The sequence below is a fragment of the Nerophis ophidion genome, linkage group LG07 (assembly GCF_033978795.1).
Source record: "Nerophis ophidion isolate RoL-2023_Sa linkage group LG07, RoL_Noph_v1.0, whole genome shotgun sequence".
In the NCBI taxonomy this organism is placed as follows: domain Eukaryota; kingdom Metazoa; phylum Chordata; class Actinopteri; order Syngnathiformes; family Syngnathidae; genus Nerophis; species Nerophis ophidion.
This window is the reverse complement of record NC_084617.1, coordinates 71,304,280-71,317,604: the sequence shown is the minus strand read 5'-3', so window position 1 is coordinate 71,317,604 and position 13,325 is coordinate 71,304,280. Positions and strand designations below refer to the sequence as shown.

The 13,325-nt window shown below is 43.0% G+C and overlaps 1 long non-coding RNA gene across 1 annotated transcript in view; it reads right to left on the bottom strand.

The window, feature by feature from the left end:
- Positions 1 to 1,385: 1,385 nt before the first annotated feature.
- The window catches only part of LOC133555725 (uncharacterized), a 29,639-nt gene continuing 17,699 nt past the window's right edge, over positions 1,386 to 13,325 (bottom strand). The window contains exons 2-3 of the long non-coding RNA XR_009807390.1: positions 1,937 to 2,073; positions 1,386 to 1,824 (exon numbers count right to left, since the gene is read on the bottom strand). This is a non-coding gene — a long non-coding RNA (uncharacterized LOC133555725). The remainder of the gene's footprint in view (positions 1,825 to 1,936; positions 2,074 to 13,325) is intronic.

Genomic DNA, 13,325 nt, shown 5'->3' with positions numbered 1-13,325 from the left:
AATACATTTAATGAAGGTGCTTGCAACGTCCTGGGCCAATCTTCCAAATATTCCCTCCTGCCATAATATCACATAATCAGGTTGACCGTCGGCCCCCATTCGTGCAAATGTCTCATTAAAGACAATAAGGCGACTGACAAAGAAGCTCCGATCGGTCACTTGAGATACTAGGTTTTTCTGGTGTATCTACGCGGATATGTGGTAGTTGCTAGGTCCTGCCATGCGCGGAACAGCTTACTTACGGAAAAAATTACAATATCGCATACACTAATGTAAAGCATATCACCTAGGAACTCCAAAATTATTATCAGCTCAGTTTTGACCAACATAGAGTTACTGAGTTTTGCCTTTGGACGGGAGAAGTGGATTTCAAGGTTGCCACGAGAAGCGTTTATTGACTTCTTCAGCTCTCGCTGGATCGGTTCGCAGCCGAGTGTGAAGCGACCGGAATGAGAATCAGCACCTCCAAGTCCGAGTCCATGGTTCTTGCCCGGAAAAGGGTGGAATACCATCTCCGGGTTGAGGAGGAGACCCTGCCCCAAGTGGAGGAGTTCAAGTACCTAGGAGTCTTGTTCACGAGTGAGGGTAGAGTGGATGGTGAGATCGACAGGCGGATCGGTGCGGCGTCTTCAGTAATGCGGACGTTGTATCGATCCATTGTGGTGAAGAAGGAGCTGAGCCGGAAGGCGAAGCTCTCAATTTACCGGTCGATCTACGTTCCCATCCTCACCTATGGTCATGAGTGAAGTGAAGTGAATTATATTTATATAGCGCTTTTCTCAAGTGACTCAAAGCGCTTTACATAGTGACACCCAATATCTAAGTTACATTTAAACCAGTATGGGTGGCACTAGGAGCAGGTGGGTAAAGTGTATTGCCCAAGGACACAACGTTAGTAACTAGGATGGCACAAGCGGGAATCGAACCTGCAACCCTCAAGTTGCTGGCACGGCCACTCTACCAACCGAGCTATGTGCGGCGTCTTCAGTAATGCGGACGCTGTACCGATCCGTTGTGGTGAAGAAGGAGCTAAGCCGGAAGGCGAAGCTCTCAATTTACCGGTCGATCTACATTCCCGTCCTCACCTATGGTCATGAGCTTTGGGTTATGACCGAAAGGATAAGATCACGGGTACAAGCGGCCGAAATGAGTTTCCTCCGCCGTGTAGCGGGTCTCTCCCTTAGAGATAGGGTGAGAAGCTCTGCCATCCGGGAGGAACTCAAAGTAAAGCCGCTGCTCCTCCACATGGAGAGGAGCCAGATGAGGTGGCTCGGGCATCTGGTCAGGATGCCACCCGAACGCCTCCCTAGGGAGGTGTTTAGGGCACGTCCGACCGGTAGGAGGCCACGGGGAAGGCTGGCCTGGGAACGCCTCGGGATCCCCCGGGAAGAGCTGGACGAAGTGGCCGGGGAGAGGGAAGTCTGGGTTTCCCTGCTTAGGCTGCTGCCCCCGCGACCCGACCTCGGATAAGCGGAAGAAGATGGACGGATGGATGGCATTTATTGACGCTGCAAAGCTTCGTTTTTAACTTCTGCAGGTGCATGAAGGCCTGCGAAACGGGAAACTCTTGCACATTTTGAACCTGACGAAAGGCGGTACTTAAAACGTCCTCACAGGACGAATGAAAAACACATTAACATATGTTGGATGAACTTCGGCTTCATTTTCATAAATCAAACATTCCACACAAAAAACGTGGTATGAATTGGCTGTCATTGATGATCCATTCCACGTAGAGCAGCCGACATGTTTTTTCAGCTGGGTCCTCGTGATGACAGTAATTCAGTGGCTCAAAGGCGAGGTGATATATCAAACCAGGCTCTCCTGCGACACAAACACACATCGTTAGTCACATACAGCTGTTTGTTGTATGACCGTGTATTTTAACAGAGGCCAGAAGCCAAACTGACACTTATGAAATATTTCCCTCGCTGACCTTAGCTACCGCCTCGGCTGGAGGAGATGAATCCTGCGTGGGCGGACACTCCGAGACGTGCATCACATGTTGTGTTACCTGCAGCCGGGTGCTCATAATTCACAGCGGCGCTTGATGTTTTATTTATTCAAGTGGCGCTTAAAGGGAGGAGAGGAGAATGAAATGCAAAAAAAGTTGAATATGCTACAAAGACAACAAATTTGATGTTCAAACTGATAAACATTGTTTTTTTTTTGCAAATAATCATTAACTTTAGAATTTGATGCCAGCGACACGTGACAAAGAAGTTGGGAAAGGTGGCAATAAATACTGAAAAAGTTGAGGAATGCTCATCAAACGCTTATTTGCGCAGGCTAATTGGGAACAAGGTGGGTGCCATGATTGGGTATAAAAACAGCTTTCCAAAAAAATGCTCAGTCTTTCACAAGAAAGGATGGGGCGAGGTACACCCATTTGTCCACAACTGCGTGAGCAAATAGTCAAACAGTTTAAGAACAACATTTCTCGAAGTGCAATTGCAAGAAATGTAGGGATTTCAACATCTACAGTCCATAATATCATCAAAAGGTTCAGAGAATCTGGAAAAAAATCAATCCACGTAAGCATTGAATGACCTTCGATCTCTGTATCAAAAACCGACATCAATCTCTAAAGGATATCACCACATGGGCTCAGGAACGCTTCAAAAAGCCACTGTCACTAAATACAGTTGGTCGCTACATCTGTAAGTGCAAGTTAAAGCTCTACTATGCAAAGCGAAAGCCATTAATCAACAACATCCAGAAACGCCGCCGGCTTGAGATCATCTAAGATGGACTGATGCAATGTGGAAAATGGTTCTGTTGTGAGGACTGGTGGGCATCCTACAGGTGTGCCGGCTAATTGGGAACAGGTGGGTGCCATGATTGGGTATAAAAACAGCTTCCCAAAAAAAATGCTCAGTCTTTCACAAGAATGGATGGGGCGTGGTACACCCTTTTGTCCACAACTGCGTGAGCAAATAGTCAAACAGTTTAAGAACAACGTTTCTCGAAGTGCAATTGCAAGAAATGTAGGGATTTCAACATCTACAGTCCATAATATCATCAAAAGGTTCAGAGAATCTGGAAAAAAATCAATCCACGTAAGCATTGAATGACCTTCGATCTCTGTATCAAAAACCGACATCAATCTCTAAAGGATATCACCACATGGGCTCAGGAACGCTTCAAAAAGCCACTGTCACTAAATACAGTTGGTCGCTACATCTGTAAGTGCAAGTTAAAGCTCTACTATGCAAAGCGAAAGCCATTAATCAACAACATCCAGAAACGCCGCCGGCTTCTCTGGGCCCGAGATCATCTAAGATGGACTGATGCAATGTGGAAAATGGTTCTGTTGTGAGGACTGGTGGGCATCCTACAGGTGTGCCGGCTAATTGGGAACAGGTGGGTGCCATGATTGGGTATAAAAACAGCTTCCCAAAAAAAATGCTCAGTCCTTCACAAGAATGGATGGGGCGTGGTACACCCTTTTGTCCACAACTGTGTGAGCAAATAGTCAAACAGTTTAAGAACAACGTTTCTCGAAGTGCAATTGCAAGGAATTTAGGGATTTCAACATTTACGGTCCATAATATCATCAAAAGGTTCAGAGAATCTGGAAAAAAATCAATCCACGTAAGCATTGAATGACCTTCGATCACTGTATCAAAAACCGACATCAATCTCTAAAGGATATCACCACATGGGCTCAGGAACGCTTCAGAAAGCCACTGTCACTAAATACAGTTTGTCGCTACATCTGTGAGTGCAAGTTAAAGCTCTACTATGCAAAGCGAAAGCCATTAATCAACAACATCCAGAAACCCCGCCGGCTTCTCTGGGCCCGAGATCATCTAAGATGGACTGATGCAATGTGGAAAATGGTTCTGTTGTGAGGACTGGTGGGCATCCTACAGGTGTGCAGGCTAATTGGGAACAGGTGGGTGCCATGATTGGGTATAAAAACAGCTTCCCCAAAAAAATGCTCAGTCTTTCACAAGAAAGGATGGGGCGAGGTACACCCCTTTGTCCACAACTGCGTGAGCAAATAGTCAAACAGTTTAAGAACAACGTTTCTCGAAGTGCAATTGCAAGAAATGTAGGGATTTCAACATCTACGGTCCATAATATCATAAAAAGGTTCAGAGAATCTGGAGAAATCACTCCACGTAAGCGGCATGGCCAGAAACCAACATTGAATGACCTTCGATCACTGTATCAAAAACCGACATCAATCTCTAAAGGATATCACCACATGGGCTCAGGAACACTTCAGAAAGCCACTGTCACTAAATACAGTTCATCGCTACATCTGTAAGTGCAAGTTAAAGCTCTACTATGCAAAGCAAAAGCCATTAATCAACAACATCCAGAAACTCCGCCGGCTTCTCTGAGCCCGAGGTCATCTGAGATGGACTGATGCAATGTGGAAAATGGTTCTGTTGTGAGGAATGGTGGGCATCCTACAGGTGTGCAGGCTAATTGGGAACAGGTGGGTGCCATGATTGGGTATAAAAACAGCTTCCCCCAAAAAATGCTCAGTCTTTCACAAGAAAGGATGGGGCGAGTTACACCCCTTTGTCCACAGCTGCGTGAGCAAATAGTCAAACAGTTTAAGAACAACGTTTCTTAAAGTGCAATTGCAAGGAATTTATGGATTTCAACATCTACGGGCCATAATATCATCAAAAGGTTCAGAGAATCTGGAAAAAAATCACTCCATGTAAGCATTGAATGACCTTCGATCACTGTATCAAAAACCGACATCAATCTCTAGAGGATATCACCACATGGGCTCAGGAACACTTCAGAAAGCCACTGTCACTAAATACAGTTCGTCGCTACATCTGTAAGTGCAAGTTAAAGCTCTACTATGCAAAGCGAAAGCCATTAATCAACAACATCCAGAAACGCCGCCGGCTTCTCTGGGCCCGAGATCATCTAAGATGGACTGATGCAATGTGGAAAATGGTTCTGTTGTGAGGACTGGTGGGCATCCTACAGGTGTGCAGGATAATTGGGAACAGGTGGGTGCCATGATTGGGTATAAAAACAGCTTTCCAAAAAAATGCTCAGTCTTTCACAAGAAAGGATGGGGCGAGGTACACCCCTTTGTCCAATTTAGTTATCTTCAGTGTTGAAAAATGTTATATGGCTCTTACGGAAATACATTGTGAAATATTTGGCTTTCATGGCTCTCTCAGCCAAAAAGGTTCCCGACCCCTGCTCTAACCACTAGGCCACTGAGTATGGTGATCAGTAGATGGCGGTCACACATAAGAGGTACGTGTAGACTGCAATATGATGGTGATTTCTGGTGATTCAACTTAGCAAACTCATCCCGGGGGATGAGTTTAAAACCTGTTCGCGGTCCAATGGGTCCAATTTACTTCTCAACTCATTTGAATTCCCAAACTAGCAGTTCTCTTCAAAGGTCTAAAATCTAAAAATGGTAAGAAGTACTATATGTATTATTGGTTAACTTTTATAATAACAAAGTTGTTAAAAAGAATAAGAGACTTATTATACTCTACAAATGTTGGTCATACTTAAAAATGCACGAATTTAGTTGTCTTTAGTGTTGAAAAGTGTTATTACGGAAATACATTGTGAAATATTTGGCTTTCATGGCTCTCTCAGCCCAAAGGGTTCCCGACCCCTGCTCTAACCACTAGGCCACTGACCGGTAGATGGCGGTCACACATAAGAGGTACGTGTAGACTGCAATATGATGGTGATTTCTGGTGATTCAACTTAGCAAACTCATCCCGGGGGATGAGTTTAAAACCTGTTCGCGGTCCAAAGGGTCCGATTTACTTCTCAACTCATTTGAATTCCCAAACTAGCAGTTCTCTTCAAAGGTCTAAAATCTAAAAATGGTAAGCAGTATTATATGTATTATTGGTTAACTTTTATAATAACAATGTTGTTAAAAAGAATAAGAGACTTATTATACTCTACAAATGTTGGTCATACTTAAAAATGCACGGATTTAGTTGTCTTTAGTGTTGAAAAATGTTATCACGGAAATATATTGTGGAATATTTGGCTTTCATGGCTCTCTCAGCCAAAAAGGTTCCCGACCCCTGCTCTAACCACTGAGTATGGTGACCGGTAGATGGCGGTCACACATAAGAGATACGAGTAGACTGCAATATGATGGTGATTTCTGGTGATTCAATTTAGCAAACTCATCCCAGTGGACGAGTTTAAAACCTGTTCGCGGTCCAATGGGTCCGATTTACTTCTCAACACATTTGAATTCCCAAAACTAGCAGTTCTCTTCAAAGGTCTAAAATCTAAAAATGGTAAGAAGTATTATATGTATTATTGGTTAACTTTTATAATAACAATGTTGTTAAAAAGAATAAGAGACTTATTATACTCTACAAATGTTGGTCATACTTAAAAATGCACGAATTTAGTTGTCTTCAGTGTTGAAAAATGTTATTAAGGAAATATATTGTGAAATATTTGGCTTTCATGGCTCTCTCAGCCAAAAAGGTTCCCGACCCCTGCTCTAAGCACTGAGTATGGTGACCAGTAGATGGCGGTCACACATAAGAGATACGTTTAGACTGCAATATGTTGGTGATTTCTGGTGATTTAACTTAGCAAACTCATCCCGGGGGATGAGTTTAAAACCTGTTCGCGGTCCAATGGGTCCGATTTACTTCTCAACTCATTTGAATTCCCAAAACTAGCAGTTCTCTTCAAAGGTCTAAAATCTAAAAATGGTAAGGAGTATTATATGTATTATTGGTTAACTTTTATAGTAACAATGTTGTTAAAAAGAATAAGAGACTTATTATACTCTACAAATGTTGGTCATACTTAAAAATGCACGAATTTAGTTGTCTTTAGTGTTGAAAAATGTTAATACGGAAATACATTGTGGAATATTTGGCTTTCATGGCTCTCTCAGCCAAAAAGGTTCCCGACCCCTGCTCTAACCACTGAGTATGGTGACCAGTAGATGGCGGTCAAACATAAGAGATACGTGTAGACTGCAATATGTTGGTGATTTCTGGTGATTCAACTTAGCAAACTCATCCCAAAGGACGAGTTTAAAACCTGTTCGCGGTCCAAAGGGTCCAATTTACTCCTCAACTCATTTGAATTCCCAAACTAGCAGTTCTCTTCAAAGGTCTAAAATCTAAAAATGGTAAGAAGTATTATATGTATTATTGGTTAACTTTTATAATAACAATGTTGTTAAAAAGAATAAGAGACTTATTATACTCTACAAATGTTGGTCATACTTAAAAATGCACAAATTTAGTTGTCTTCAGTGTTGAAAAATGTTATTACGGGAATACATTGTGAAATATTTGGCTTTCATGGCTCTCTCAGCCAAAAAGGTTCCCGACCCCTGCTCTAACCACTGAGTATGGTGACCAGTAGATGGCGGTCACACATAAGAGGTACGTGTAGACTGCAATATGATGGTGATTTCTGGTGATTCAATTTAGCAAACTCATCCCAGTGGACGAGTTTAAAACCTGTTCGCGGTCCAAAGGGTCCGATTTACTTCTCAACTCATTTGAATTCCCAAACTAGCAGTTCTCTTCAAAGGTCTAAAATCTAAAAATGGTAAGAAGTACTATATGTATTATTGGTTAACTTTTATAATAACAAAGTTGTTAAAAAGAATAAGAGACTTATTATACTCTACAAATGTTGGTCATACTTAAAAATGCACGAATTTAGTTGTCTTTAGTGTTGAAAAATGTTATTACGGAAATACATTGTGAAATATTTGGCTTTCATGGCTCTCTCAGCCAAAAAGGTTCCCGACCCCTGCTCTAACCACTGAGTATGGTGACCAGTAGATGGCGGTCACACATAAGAGGTACGTGTAGACTGCAATATGTTGGTGATTTCTGGTGATTCAACTTAGCAAACTCATCCCAGTGGACGAGTTTAAAACCTGTTCGCGGTCCAATGGGTCCGATTTACTTCTCAACTCATTTGAATTCCCAAACTAGCAGTTCTCTTCAAAGGTCTAAAATCTAAAAAATGGTAAGAAGTATTATATGTATTATTGGTTAACTTTTATAATAACAAAGTTGTTAAAAAGAATAAGAGACTTATTATACTCTACAAATGTTGGTCATACTTAAAAATGCACGAATTTAGTTGTCTTTAGTGTTGAAAAATGTTATTACGGAAATACATTGTGGAATATTTGGCTTTCATGGCTCTCTCAGCCAAAAAGGTTCCCGACCCCTGCTCTAACCACTAGGCCACTGACCGGTAGATGGCGGTCACACATAAGAGATACGTGTAGACTGCAATATGATGGTGATTTCTGGTGATTCAACTTAGCAAACTCATCCCGGGGGATGAGTTTAAAACCTGTTCGCGGTCCAAAGGGTCCGATTTACTTCTCAAATCATTTGAATTCCCAAACTAGCAGTTCTCTTCAAAGGTCTAAAATCGGAAAAAAAAAATCCAGTAGCATTACCGACAAAAACAAATTATAATGTTTAACCAGGATCATCATTTTTCCTTTAAGCCAGAGTCCCAAAAATCAAAAAACGAGAATAGAAGATTACTCTGCCAAGCCATGAATTTTATTGCAAGTTTTTAAGTTACCGGAGAGAAAAAGCAGGCTTGGCTGTCCAGGTCCTGCCAGAAGTGTTCGAAAACAAACGACTTGGGACCGATGCGTACAATGGAGGGCGAGTGGGGTTGAGGCTGGAGAGAAAGGAGCGGGAGCATAAGAGTAAGTGCAGTTTTCCTCTTCATCCCTGGTGATGAATGAGTTTTCGAACAAGGCAGAATATACATCATATCACCTTTAATGGCCGCACATTTCTCCAGTCATAACTCAGTGTTTGGAAATAGAGAGGGGAGGATGAAATACGACGTCGTATATTCCTCCCAGCGACACTTTTACGAGGCCTCCCCTGCAGTATAAAAGGCATTGATTGCTATTTCAAAGCTCCGTGTCAGACTCGGCGCTGAGTACCTCCAGCTGCCAGTGAAAAGGGGAAGCCAGAAAGTTCTTTCCCACATGGAGCCTGCGAAGATTGCTCGCCGCCATCAGGTAAACATGTGAGGTCTGAGAATACACGCCCGAGGGTGCCTTTTACAAGGCGGTGATTTACGAAAATGAAAACTGCATTTTGGGTTTTTGAAAAGTCGCACCGACGGAACACATTCCCAGTTCGCACACAACTCCAAAAACAACAAAACATCAAAATATGGACACCATATATATGTGTTTCCTACTCTAAATCTAACAATACACATATGGAACTACAGACTTTTGCTTTTACTATGTTTCGAACCAGGGGCCATACAGAACACACTGACGGTTGTGATATAAAACAACTTTAACACTCTTACTAATATGCGCCACACTCTGTGAACCCACACCAAACACATTTCTGGAGAACATTGGCTCTGTAACACATTATAAACGCAACATAAGAATTACCCAGATTTCCAATGCTTCACGGTGGAAGAGGGGTTAGTGCGTCTGCCTCACAATACGAAGGTCCTGCAGTCCTGGGTTCAAATCCAGGCTCGGGATCTTTCTGTGTGGAGTTTGCATGTTCTCCCCGTGAATGCGTGGGTTCCCTCCGGGTACTCCGGCTTCCTCCCACTTCCAAAGACATGCACCTGGGGGATAGGTTGATTGGCAACACTAAAAATTGGCCCTAGTGTGTGAATGTGAGTGTGAATGTTGTCTGTCTATCTGTGTTGGCCCTGCGATGAGGTGGCGACTTGTCCAGGGTGTACCCCGCCTTCCGCCCGATTGTAGCTGAGATAGGCCCCAGCGCCCCCCACGACCCCGAAAGGGAATAAGCGGTAGGAAATGGATGGATGGATGGATCTAATGCATCCATGACTCTAGCTATATTATACACCCGCTAGCACTAACCCCCCCCTTACCCTTCTCCTTGCGCCAGTTGAGGTGGGCGGGGTTGGGGGCGCGTGTATAATATAGCCAAGAGTCATGGATGCATTGGAATTCTGGGTAATTCTTATGTTGCGTTTATAATGTGTTAGAGAGCCAATGTACTCCAGAAATGTGTTTGTTATTCTTGTTTGGTTAGGGTTCACAGAGTGTGGCGCATATTAGTAAGAGTTTTAAGGTTGTTTATATCACAACCATCAATCAATGTTTATTTATATAGCCCTAAATCACAAATGTTTCATAGGACTGCACAAACCACTACGACTACGACATCCTCGGAAGAACCCACATAAGAGCAAGGAAAACTCACCTCCAGTGGGACGCCAGTGACAATGATGACTATGAGAAACCTTGGAGAGGACCTCAAATGTGGGCAACCCCCCCCCCCCCTCTAGGGGACCGAAAGCAATGGATGTCAGAGGGTCTAACATGATACTGTGAAAGTTCAATCCATAGTGGCTCCAGCACAGCCGCGGGAGTTCAGTTCAAAGCGGATCCAAGACAGCAGCGAGAGTCCCGTCCACAGGAAACCATCCCAAGCGGAGGCGGATCAGCAGCGTAGATATGTCCCCAACCGATACACAGGCGAGCGGTCCATCCTGGGTCCCGACGAGCGGTCCATCCTGGGTCTCGACTCTGGACAGCCAGTACTTCATCCATGGTCATCGGACCGGACCCCCTCCACAAGTTAGGGGGAGACAGAGGAGAAAAAGAAAAGAAGCGGCAGATCAACTGGTCTAAAAAGGAGGTCTATTTAAAGGCTAGAGTATACAGATGAGTTTTAAGGTGAGACTTAAATGCTTCTACTGAGGTAGCATCTCGAACTGTTACCGGGAGGGCATTCCAGAGTACTGGAGCCCGAACGGAAAACGCTCTATAGCCCGCAGACTTTTTTTGGGCTTTAGGAATCACTAATAAGCCGGAGTCTTTTGAATGCAGATTTCTTGCTGGGACATATGGTACAATACAATCGGCAAGATAGGATGGAGCTAGACCGTGTAGTATTTTATACGTAAGTAGTAAAACCTTAAAGTCACATCTTAAGTGCACAGGAAGCCAGTGCAGGTGAGCCAGTACAGGCGTAATGTGATCAAACTTTCTTGTTCTTGTCAAAAGTCTAGCAGCCGCATTTTGTACCAACTGTAATCTTTTAATGCTAGACATGGGGAGACCCGAAAATAATACGTTACAGTAATCGAGACGAGACGTAACAAACGCGTGGATAATGATCTCGGCGTCTTTAGTGGACAAAATGGAGAGAATTTTAGCGATATTACGGAGATGAAAGAAGGCCGTTTTAGTAAAGCTTTTAATGTGTGACTCAAAGGAGAGAGTTGGGTAGAAGATAATACCCAGATTTTTTTTTACCGAGTCACCTTGTTTAATTATTTGGTTGTCAAATGTTACAGTAGTATTATTAAATAGAGGTCGGTGTCTAGCAGGACCGATAATCAGCATTTCCGTTTTTTTTGGCGTTACCGTGTAAACGGTATGGCTGTTGACCAATTATGCATTGCAATCTCGTATGAGTAGCAGCGATATGCATGCGACCTACCAGTACTCCATAGAATGGTGCAAGGGTGGGCATGATGACATGTCGTATAGCAGTGGACCCCACTGCTATACGACTCTCACTATTATGTCAGCTCCACTATGGACTGGACTCTCCCTGTTACGCCTGTTTGTCATCGTGTTCCCGGTTTGATTCCCTCAAGGATGCGTCGAAATTGAACACAGCAAAGGTAAGGTTTGACTATTTATTTGAATAATAAAAGGTGCTTGAGAACATAAATACTGGAGCTAAGAAAAGGCAAACAAAATACGCTAGCATGAAAGCTAGGATAAACAAATAGTAAACTAAACTGGCACATAGGCACACAAAGGGGAAAACAAAATATTTAGCATGAGAGCTAAGAATGAATAAAATTGCGCAGCGTAAGAGCTCGCGAGAATAATACAGAAATTGCATGTAAGCAAAAGTGCAAAGCAGACGTACCGTTTTGTGTGAACAAATTTGGATCCCGGACTGAACAACAAAAGATGCAGGCTTATATAAGGCAGGTGATTAGTGAGGACAGGTGTGCAGGGCCGTGAGTAGCAGGTGAAACTGATAAGCTCCCATGGTGACCGACTAAACAGGAAATAATAGGATCAGACGGAGAGTGAAAATAAAAATGGGACAACAAACAATAATATGTGGAGGATCCAAAAAGCGGATCTCAACACTCCCACTATTATGTTAGATCCACTATGGACTGGACTCTCACTATTATGTTAGATCCACTATAAACTGGACTCTCACTATTATGTTAGATCCACTGTGGACTGGACTCTCACACTATTATGTTAGATCCACTATGGACTGGACTCTCACTATTATGTTAGATCCACTATGGACTGGACTCTCACTATTATGTTAGATCCACTATGGACTGGACTCTGACAATATTACGTTAGATCCACTATGGACTGGACTCTTACACTACTATGTTAGATCCACTATGGACTGGACTCTTACACTACTTAATTAGATCCACTATGGACTGGACTCTCACACTATCATGTTAGATCCACTATGGGCTGGACTCTCACTATTATGTTAAATCCACTATGGACTGTACTCTCACACTATTATGTTAGGTCCACTATGGACTGGACTCTCACTATTACTATAGATCCACTATGGACTGGACTCTCACACCATTATGTTAGATCCACTATGGACTGGACTCTCACACTACTATGTTAGATCCACTATGGACTGGACTCTCACCCTATTATGTTAGATCCACTATGGACTGGACTCTCCCACTATTATGTTAGATCCACTATGGACTGGACTCTCACTATTATGTTGGATCCACTATGGACTGGACTCTCACTATTATGTTAGATCCCCTATGGACTGGACTCTCACTATTATGTTAGATCCACTATGGACTGGACTCTCACTATTATTTTAGATCCACTATGGACTGGACTCTCACAGAGGAATATTTTATTATAATTTTTTATTTATCACACTCAATTTTTAACTGCATGCCATTGGTAAGCGCAGGGGTGAGAAGAGGTTTTAAAATGATTAGCGCCTGCTTACTTTTACCGCATGCCTTGAATAAACGCGCCCCGGCGGCTATTCAAGGAAATACGGGGATCATTAACTTTAGAATTTGATGCCAGGAACACGTGACAAAGAAGTTGGGAAAGGTGGCAATAGATACTGATAAAGTTGAGGAATGCTCATCAAACACTTATTTGGAACATCCCACAGGTGTGCAGGCTTGTTGGGAACAGGTGATTGGGTATAAAAACAGCTTCCCAAAAAAAGGATGGGGGCGAGGTACACCCCTTTGTCCACAAATGTGTGACCAAATAGTCTAAGAACAACGTTTCTCAAAGTGCAATTGCAAGAAATTTAGGGATTTCAACATCTACGGTC